Here is a 10,180-nt window from a genome sequence, read left to right on the forward strand (position 1 = left end):
GCTACCTACCTGTAACTGGAACTGCTGTATATGTGTATCTGAAGAAGTGTGCATGCACATGAAAGCTTATACCCGGTCTAACCCAGAACAAACTTAGTTGGTCTCTAAGGTGCTACTGGACAATTTTTTAATTCATTAATTCATTAATTAAGTTTGTGCTGTGTCTGAAGTCTCTCCCTCTCCCTCTCTTTCTTTTTCTCTCTCTCTCTGCCTGTTTAGGGATCCTCTCCAAATAAATGAGTGTGAAAGGGTTATGCAAAGCACAGACGGATTTGCAAATTCATGAGTCGTGGGCGTAGCTGCCTCCTCCCACACCCTCAAAAAGGATTTTTGAAAAACATTTTAAAAATAAAAACAAAATAAAAAATAAAAAATTCCTCCCAGTAGCACCTTATATAGACCAACTAAGTTTGTTCTTGCTATGAGCTTTCGTGTGCATGCACACTTCTTCAGATACGAAAGCTCATACCAATAATAAACTTACCGTAGTTGATCTCTAAGGTGCTACTGGAAGGAATTTTTTTTTATTTTTTATTTTGTTTGGACTACGGCAGACCAACATGGCTACCTACCTGTAATTTAAAAAAAATACTCAGTTAACTGAGGATCTGCTCCTCCCCAGCAGAAGCCTCCCTCCAACAATAAAATAATAATAAATAAATAAGTAAATAATAAACCTTTATTGTCACTACACCACCTTAGTACAGTGAAATTAAACAAGCCTCTTCCCCCCCCCCATACACACATACACTCAGTCTTGTTCGCACTCTGTGTGCTTGTCGGAAGTCAAATGCACCACTATCCCCCCCCCCCATTCAGCAGCCCAAAGAGTCCACAGATAAAAACTGTTCTTTAACCTGTTGGTACGGCTGACTATACTTTTATATCTCCTGCCTGAAGGTAGGAGATTAAAGAGGTGCTGGCTGGGGTGTGAGGCAGCGGACTCCTGCGATGTCATCTAGTGAACTCAGGGGACAACAGCCCATGATATCATGTGCTGTATTCACCACCCTTCGTAGGGACTTCCTGTCCGTGGCTGTCAAACCAGCGCACCACACCGTAATGCAGTGTGAACAGGGGCGTAGCAAGGGGCGGGGGGGGCAGGGGCCCCTGGGCAGCGCCCTGCTGGGTGTGACATTTTGGGCGGTGGCCCCGCCCCCTGGGCTTTTTAATTTATTTATTTTTTAAAAAATAGGCTATTTTCGGCACTGCCGGGGTGGAGCTGCAGTGGGGCAGGGTGTTTCAACTAGAATAAAGTGTTAGACCAAACTGTTTAACTTTTAATTTCCTGTTATCTGTATGATGCAGCTTCATATGAATATTTTTAAAGTGATGACAGGAAGCATTAAAATTATGATAATAAAGCAATTTGCCCTTGGTTAAGTTTTTTTTAAGCACCCTGCTAAAAGTGCAGAAGCACAGCACTGAGAATGGCAGCAACTCTCACTGCCCTTGGGCCCTGTGAACACATGCAAAGTGTGACATTTCAATAACAATAACAATAACAATAATAATATGAGCCAAGTTGCTATCTAGGCACTTGATGAAATAACAGTGTGCTTTTTGGGAATGAGGATATGCAAATCGGGGATTAGAGAAGGGTTGCAATTGGACCTGACAGTTTTTCATCTTGCAATGGTGTATGAGCAGATGCATGCAGATCGCCACTCTATTCCTTAATTAATAAATTAATGAATTTTGCAATTTTTCTCTTGCTGCCACTTAAGCTGCACGAAATGCTGCCCATCTCCAAAGGAGCCCCGAATCTCCTGGCACCAGCCTCTCCCAGGTCACGGTGTCCCAAGTCCCATGTCGCCGGCCTGGGAGGAAGGAAATGGCAAGGAGCTTTTTTGGCTCAAGGCACTCCAGTGGGGGAGTCTTGGGGAAAGAGAGGCGGAGAGCCTGGAGGTGAGAAAGCGAGAGTGAGAGAGAGAGGAGTAAATATCTCCGGTAAAGGGGAGCAGACAGGAAAGGAACTCTCTCTGGCCATAATTCAATGTCTCAGGAAGCAAACCCTCCCTCTGTGGGGAAGCCGAAGGAGATCCTTTGACCTCTCAGAGGCAGAGGTAAACCGCAGCCGGTGGGTCAGGCTGGAATGGATCCGGTGAACCCCGAGTGGATTTGGAGGCCTCGTCGTCCTTGCAAGGAAAGGATTTATCCCTCCCCACCCCAAAGCTGGAAAATACACATGCACACAGAAGGGGGGGGGGAACCCATCTACCTCCTGAGGAAATATATTTCTACACAGCTCATCGCTGCTGATCCAAAAGAGAAGACAGGCTTCTTACAGAATTCAAAAGGCCTATTTACACTTTGGGGTGATAGAGAAATTTTTATGGAATTTGCATTTAGAAGCAAACCTGATGAATTTGCAGTTTCCAGTTGCAACAGCCACCCTTTGAAATTTGCCCTTCTCTGAATTTTGCAAAGTAGTTCTCTAGCTGAGTAATCACAGAACAGGAGAGTTAGGAGGGAATCTGAGGATCATCTAGTCCAACGCTCTGCAATGCAGCAATTGTGCAGCTATCCCCAGCTACGTAGGAAAGTACCCAGTGTGGAAAATTTCTTGTCAACCCCCCACCCAATGATCCTCCCCCCACAAAAATGGTTTTACGTCATTTCATATTTTCTTACAAAGGAATAATAACAAGTAATAATAATAATAATAAACTTTTATTTATATCCCGCCCTCCCCGGCCGAAGTCGGGTTCAGGGTGGCTAACATCAGATACATAACATTGGTATAAAATCTAACAATAATTAAATTACCTCCTAAAAGCATCTCAAAATCAAATTAAAGTCTAATTAGATGGCTTTCCACAGGGTTAGGGTTGGGAACAGTAAGTGCTCCGCTGAACTGAAAATTCAGCCTTCACGACATAGGAAAACAGCCAAGTGAACAGCTATTTTGGTGGAGGAGGGTCAAGATATTAACCGATATGCATGAAATTTCATATATAGCTATATAATCCCTAGTATAGTAAGATAAGACCTTTGGAGCAGGCATTTTTTTTTAAAAAAAAAGTTGTTTTATGAACCGCCCTAGTAGGGCAGTAATTGTTCCTTGATAATTTGGCACCCCCTCCATTATGGAACATGGATCGGACCGCCCCCTATGGCCACCTTGCTTCGCCCCTGGGTATCCCAAATGTGGATCGAACCTGCAACCTTGGCGTTATCAGCACCACGCTCTAACCAAAGGAGCTATCCAGAATATCCCTTTTAAACTGTAGTGTCCATAAATTGGACACAGGACTCCGCAATTTCCATTCTGACAACAAAAATGCATGGGGGTGGTGGTAAAGTGTCCTTAGAAAGATGCATATCTAACACATAAATGCATTTTTTCAGGGGAAATGGCTTTTTGAGAAATTGTGCGCATTGCAAAACTGCACACAAATTATGTCTTCGCAGAGAAACTGGCCCTAAAATGCCGGTGGACTTTTGTGAGGAATAATTATCTTAAAAAAAAAAAAAAGCATCGCAGACGGATGTGGAAATGTAGGGAACCGAAATTAAGGTTAGAAAAAGAGATGCTGGAATAGACATATCCGCCCCTCTGTATTTCCAGTGCCTGAAATTCCACATCTATGGAGACTCTGTCCTGTCTCTGCAAGGTCTCCTTTTGTTTCATGCCATTTATATCACAGTTGGAAGATTTGTGGGGCATTGGGGGGGGGAGAGAAAGAGCTTTGTACCCATGGCAAACAAGTGGTGCAGCTAAGTTGATAATTTTAGACTTTGGAATTACGGGTGAGGGGGGAGGCCGGTGCTCAGTTATTAGCCCTTCCCCTGCTTATATCCGCATATGGTGCATTCAAGGCCCATTGCCTTTGCACAAACGTTCAGCCAGGCTCCACTGGAAAGTGTTGTCCGCCCTGCGGTTTGCAAAGTGGACACCTCGGGACGACCAGCGGGGAGAGGACCAGTTTGCAGGCGTTCACATTCGGCAAGGCAAATCAGGCTGGCCTAGAGCTGGTCGGGGGTTAAGGACACCCCCCCCTCTGCTTCCCTCTCCGCAGGACTTAATGGGAGAGTGAGCAGCCATCCTCTTTTCTCTGTGCTTAGAACCATTCCCAATAAAGCAGAGCTAAAGACCTGCTGTGGTGTTTGTTTGTGTGTGTGTGTGTGCAAGAGAGATGGGGGTTCTGGCTGGGGGAACCCAGGGGAAAACAAGGAGCCAAAGGTTGAACACTGCACATTTTTCAGAACATTTTGCCTGCCTCCTTCTGTCTGGGCAGAGAGGGCTCCATTTTTTTTAAAACTGCTTTTATTTTTTATCTATGTCGTTGTAAATTGTAATTGATATTAATGCTGTATTGTTAGTTTTAGATTTTATGATTTATGTGGAAATTGTTTTCCATTTGGTTGTGTACTTTTTGATGTGTTTTAATTATTGCTTATGACTTTTGTTACGTTGGTAATTATGCCGTTTATCTTCCTGGTGGAGCGGTACCTATTTATCTACTTACACTTTTTTGGTGTGCTTTAGAACTGTTAGGTTGGCAGGAGCTGGAGCCGAGCAACAGGAGCTCACCCTGTTGCGGAGATTTGAACCACCGACCTTCTGATCAGCTGTGATCTAAACCACTGAGCCTAGGGCTTGCTGATCAGAAGGTTGGCGGTTCAAATCCCCGCGACGGGATGAGCTCCCATTGTTCTGCCCCAGCTCCTGCCAACCTAGCAGCTCAAAAGCATACAAGTGCAAGTAGATAAATAGGTAGCACTATGGCAGGAAGGTAAACAGCATTTCCATGCGCTCTGGTTTCCGTCACGGTGTTTCATTGCACCAGAAGCTGTTTAGTCCTGCTGGCCACATGAACTGTAAAGCTTTGGCTTACTGTAACTTTCCCAATATTTGCAACAACGAGCTTTTAAAGAATGCAAAATTTCCCTCTCCATAATTCACACTGACGTTTTGCAACAATTTGGATTCTTTTGTGCAGAATTGACCCTCAGGCAAGTACTTCAAGGGGCATGTTACATTTGGGCAATTGCTTAAAACCCTGACAGCTGTGTAGAAATGGCGAGTGGCTTTGTGGAATGCCCTCCTGGCAGATGTCAAACAGATGAACAACAATATAATTTTTTATCTTTCTCCATGGAGTTTTCTTGGCAGGGATACTGGAGTGGCTTGCCAGTTCCTTCTCCAGGTAGATCACATTTAGTCTAAACTCTCCGCTATGACCTGTCCATGTTGGGTGGCCCTGCATGGCATAGCTCATAGCTTCCCTGAGTCACTCAAGCCCCTTCGCCACGACAAGGCAGTGATTCTTGGGCTCCATGATCACTGCAGATGGTGACAGCAGTCACGAAATTAAAAGACGCCTGCTTCTTGGGAGGAAAGCAATGACAAACCTCGACAGCATCTTAAAAAGCAGAGACATCATCTTGCCGACAAAGGTGTGTATAGTTAAAGCTATGGTTTTCCCAGTAGTAATGGATGGAAGTGAGAGCTGGACCATAAAGAAGACTGATCGCCGAAGAATTGATGCTTTTGAATTATGGTGCTGGAGGAGACTCTTGAGAGTCCCATGGACTGCAAGAAGATCAAACTTATCCATCCTTAAAGAAATCAGCCCTGAGTGCTCACTGTAAGGACAGATCCTGAAGTTGAGGCTCCAGTACTTTGGCCACCTCATGAGAAGAGAAGACTCCCTAGAAAAGACCCTGATGTTGGGAAAGATGGAGGGCACAAGGAGAAGGGGACGACAGAGGATGAGATGGTTGGACAGTGTTCTCGAAGCGAATAGCAGGCCAAATTGCAGGAGGCTGTGGAGGATAGGAGTGCCTGGCATGCTCTGGTCCATGGGGTCACGAAGAGTCGGACACGACTGAACGACAAAACAACAACATAATTTTTTGTAGACATCTGAAGTCAGCCCTGTTTGGGGAAGCTTATAATGTTGTTGCTGCTGCTATTTTTCCTCCTGTTTTTTTGTTGGAAGGTGTCCAGAGTGGCTGGGGCAACCCAGTCAGATGGGTGGGATATAAGAAATAAATTATTATTATTATTACTGTGTGTGTGCTCAATTTTTTTTGCATGCGTTTCTGTAACTGGCTACAAAGCTGATGTCAGATGTGGGAGATTGACCACTGGCCTCAGGAGGACTAGAAACTTAATTCCTTCTTCCTGACCACTGAGTTTCTTGGGCATTCTAGCAACATAGGAATGGGTCATAGCTTCATGCAACTGTAATATTGGAAGGGACCATGTGGGTCATCTAGTCCAACCCCCTCAATGCAGGAAAATTTTGCCCAATGTGGGGTTCGAACCCACGACACTGAGACTGAGAGTCTCATGCTCTACAGGCCGAGACTCTGAAGCTCCATGTGATTCGAGGGTTAAGTACCCCACCCCTGCCCTGCTCCGTCCAAATGTCCAAATCTTCTTCTTTGGCAGGATTTTTTTTTTTTTGTTTTGTTTTGACTATGGCAGACCAACCCGGCTACCTACCTGTGACTTCTTCTTTGGCAATCACTCGTAGCCGAGTAAGATTGTCTTCCATAAACATGGTTTTAACAATGAGTCCGTAAGTGACTGTGGAGGCCAATTCTGGATCCACACGTCTTTCCACAGTGGGGACATTGGTTCCCAGGCAGGAGTAAATCACGATGTGGATTTGCCAAATGTGCCTTCCTCTTAGCACGTTTCTCCCTTGCGTCCTGAGTTCGAGAGTCTTCAAAACCCACGACACCTTTGGTGAAGGCTGTTCTCCAACTGGAGCGCTCGCAGTCCAGCGTTTCCCAATTGTTGGTGTTCTGTGGGTTAAACCACAGAGTCTAGGGCTTGCTGATCAGAAGGTTGGCGGTTCGAATCCCTGCCACGGGGTGAGCTCCCGTTGCTCGGTCCCAGCTCCTGCCCACCTAGCAGTTCGAAAGCACATCAAAGTGCAAGTAGATAAATAGGGACCGCTCCAGCGGGAAGGTAAACGGCATTTCCGTGCGCTGCTCTGGTTTGCCAGAAGCGGCTTTGTCATGCTGGCCACATGACCCGGAAGCTGTCTGCGGACAAACGCTGGCTCCCTTGGCCTATAAAGCGAGATGAGCGCTGCAACCCCAGAGTCGGACACGACTGGACCTGATGGTCAGGGGTCCCTTTACCTTTACCTTTATCCTACATTTTCAAAGATTTGCCTTGAGAGAGTCTTTAAACCTCTTTTGTTGACCACCAGTGTGGTGTAGTGGTTAAGAGCGGTAGACTTGTAATCTGGGGAACTGGATTCGTGTCTCCACTCCTCCACATGCAGCTGCTGGGTGACCTTGGGCTAGTCACACTTCTTTGAAGTCTCTCAGCCCCACTCACCTCACAGAGTGTTTGTTGTGGGGGAGGAAGGGAAAGGAGAATGTTAGCCGCTTTGAGACTCCTTCGGGTAGTGAAAAGCGGGATATCAAATCCAAACTCTTTTTCTTCTTCTTCTTCTTCACCAGCATTACGCTTTCCATTTTCAAGTTCGGAATAGATTAGTTGCTTTGGAAGACGATCATCAGGCATCCGAACAACATGACCAGTCCAACGAAGTTGACGTTGAAGAATCATCGCTTCCACACTGGTGATCTTTGCTTCTTCCAGTACACTGACATTAGTTCGCCTGTCTTCCCAAGCGATGTGTAAAAATTTTCGGAGACACCGTTGATGGAATCTTTCGAGGAGTTGGAGATGGCGTTTATAAGTGGACCATGTTTCACAGGCATACAGAAATGTTGGTCTCTCCATTTCAAGCCGCTGTTCCCCATCCCCTCCTCCTGCCATGCTTGTTTGCTAAGATGTCTCTCAAGCACTGACTTCCCACTGGGCTGGGGCTTGGCTAAGCAAGGAAGGGGCACAGGTTCATGACAGCCGGCTGACGGATAAGCTACTGCTGTATACTCAGGTGCAGCTGCTGTCGAGCATGTGAGTGCCATCTGAAGGGGAAGAGGCCAGCGGAGATCGTGGGGGGACCGAGTGTCACTTTGCAGGCAAATACAGGGCACAGCCTCTCCCCACGAACCTCTCCGGAAGATGCGATGGGTCCACATTTCTGCATCTTTAAACACGGGAGCTGCCCCAATCTCATAAAAAAACAAAACCCAACTTGTGGGAATATGTAGCGATAGCTCCATCAGTCAATTTCAATTCCCTTGTTTCTCATCTCCCCCCCCCCCATCTTAAATTCAGCAACACCTACAACTTTGGAACTCCCTGCCTATTGAAATCAGGCCAACGCCTTCATTGTAGTCATTTTTATTGAGATAGTTAATGAGATTTTTAATAATAATAATAATAATAATAATAATAATAATAATAATAATAATTTATTTATTTATTTATTTATACCCTGCCCATCTGGCTCCCAACAGAATATGAAAAACGTGATAAAAACATCAGTTCATAAAAACTTCCCTAAACAGGGCTGCCTTCAGGTGTTTTCTGAATGTCAGGTAGTTGTTTATTTCCTTGACATCTGATGGGAGGGCGTTCCACAGGGCGGGCGCCACCACCGAGAAGGCCCTCTGCCTGGTTTCTAGTCTATTTAAATTTCTGAAAGTCTTAAAAAGTCTTTAAATTATTGTTAATTTTTCTTATTCTTGTTCATTTCTCTTATGGATAATTTTATCGTTTTATCTTTTCTGTCAACTGCTCAGAGATTTATTTTTAAAAACAAGCAAGCAAGCAAGCAAGCAAGCAAGCAAGCGGTGTATATCTTTGGGAAATAAATAATGAAAACAAAGGGGAAGTAATTGGTAACTAGGTACAATCGGAGTGTTTGCACTTAATGTACAAAAAAGCGTGAATACCAGCTTGCTGAGAAAGATCCACAAGCATTTGATCCTGCCCCAGGGCTCTCCGAATGTTGAGGGATAGCTCAATCAGCACAGCATGAGACCCCTAATCTCAGGGCCGTGGGTTCGAGCCTCACATTGGGTGAAAGATTCCTGCATAGCAGAGGGTTGGACTACATGACCCTTGTGGTCCCTTCCTGTGGTTCTGTGATTATTATGGGACAGAGCATGCCTCTGAACAGCAGTTGCTGGAAACCGCAGGAGGAGAGAGTTGGCCTTGTGTTCGAATCCTGCTTGCGGGTTTCCCACAGGCATCTGGTTGGCCGCTGTGGGAACAGGATGCTGGAATAGATGAGCCACTGGCCTGATCCTGCAGGACTCTCCTTATGTGTCCCCCAAAAAATTTGATTTTCCACATTACAGTTTACATTCATAACACATCATATTATCTACATACAGGATTCCCTCGAATCCCCTTGACTTTCCACCTCCTCTTTGTGGGTCTTATTGTTATAGTTTTCTTACTGCATCTTTTAAAGTAATTAAAAAAAATTCCCTTTCAATCATAGTACCTGTTACATTACAAGTGTTACTAAAATCCCGCTAACGATTTTAACTGTTTATCAACAACCTCGGATATGCTGATGACACAACCTCGATGGCAGAAAGTGAGGAGGAATGAAAGAACCTTTTAATGAGGGTGAAAGAGGAGAGCACAAAATATGGTCTGAAGCTCAACATCAAAAAAACTAAGATCATGGCCACTGGTCCCATCACCTCTTGGCAAATAGAAGGGGAAGAAATGGAGGCAGTGAGAGATTTCACTTTCTTGGGTTCCATGATCACTGCAGATGGTGACAGCAGTCACGAAATTAGAAGACGCCTGCTTCTTGGGAGGAAAGCAATGACAAGACATCACCTTGCCGACAAAGGTCTGTATAGTTAAAGCTATGGTTTTCCCAGTAGTGATGTATGGAATTGAGAGCTGGACCATAAAGAAGACTGATCGCCGAAGAATTGATGCTTTTGAATTATGGTGCTGGAGGAGACTCTTGAGAGTCCCATGGACTGCAAGAAGATCAAACCTCTCCATTCTGAAGGATTTCAGCCCTGAGTGCTCACTGGAAGGACAGATCCTGAAGCTGAGGCTCCAAGACTTTGGCCACCTCATGAGAAGAGAGACTCCCTGCTAAAGACCCTGATGTTGGGAAAGATTGAGGGCACAAGGAGAAGGGGATGACAGAGGATGAGATGGTTGGACAGTGTCCTTGAAGCGACCAACATGAGTCTGACCAAACTGCGAGAGGCAGTGGAAGACAGGAGTGCCTGGCATGCTCTGGTCCATGGGGTCACAAAGAGTCGGACATGACTAGGCGACTAAACAGCAAAAATATTTTCCACGTTCCTTGTTTTGATC

The sequence above is a fragment of the Lacerta agilis genome, chromosome 6, assembly GCF_009819535.1.
Source record: "Lacerta agilis isolate rLacAgi1 chromosome 6, rLacAgi1.pri, whole genome shotgun sequence".
In the NCBI taxonomy this organism is placed as follows: Eukaryota; Metazoa; Chordata; class Lepidosauria; order Squamata; family Lacertidae; genus Lacerta; species Lacerta agilis.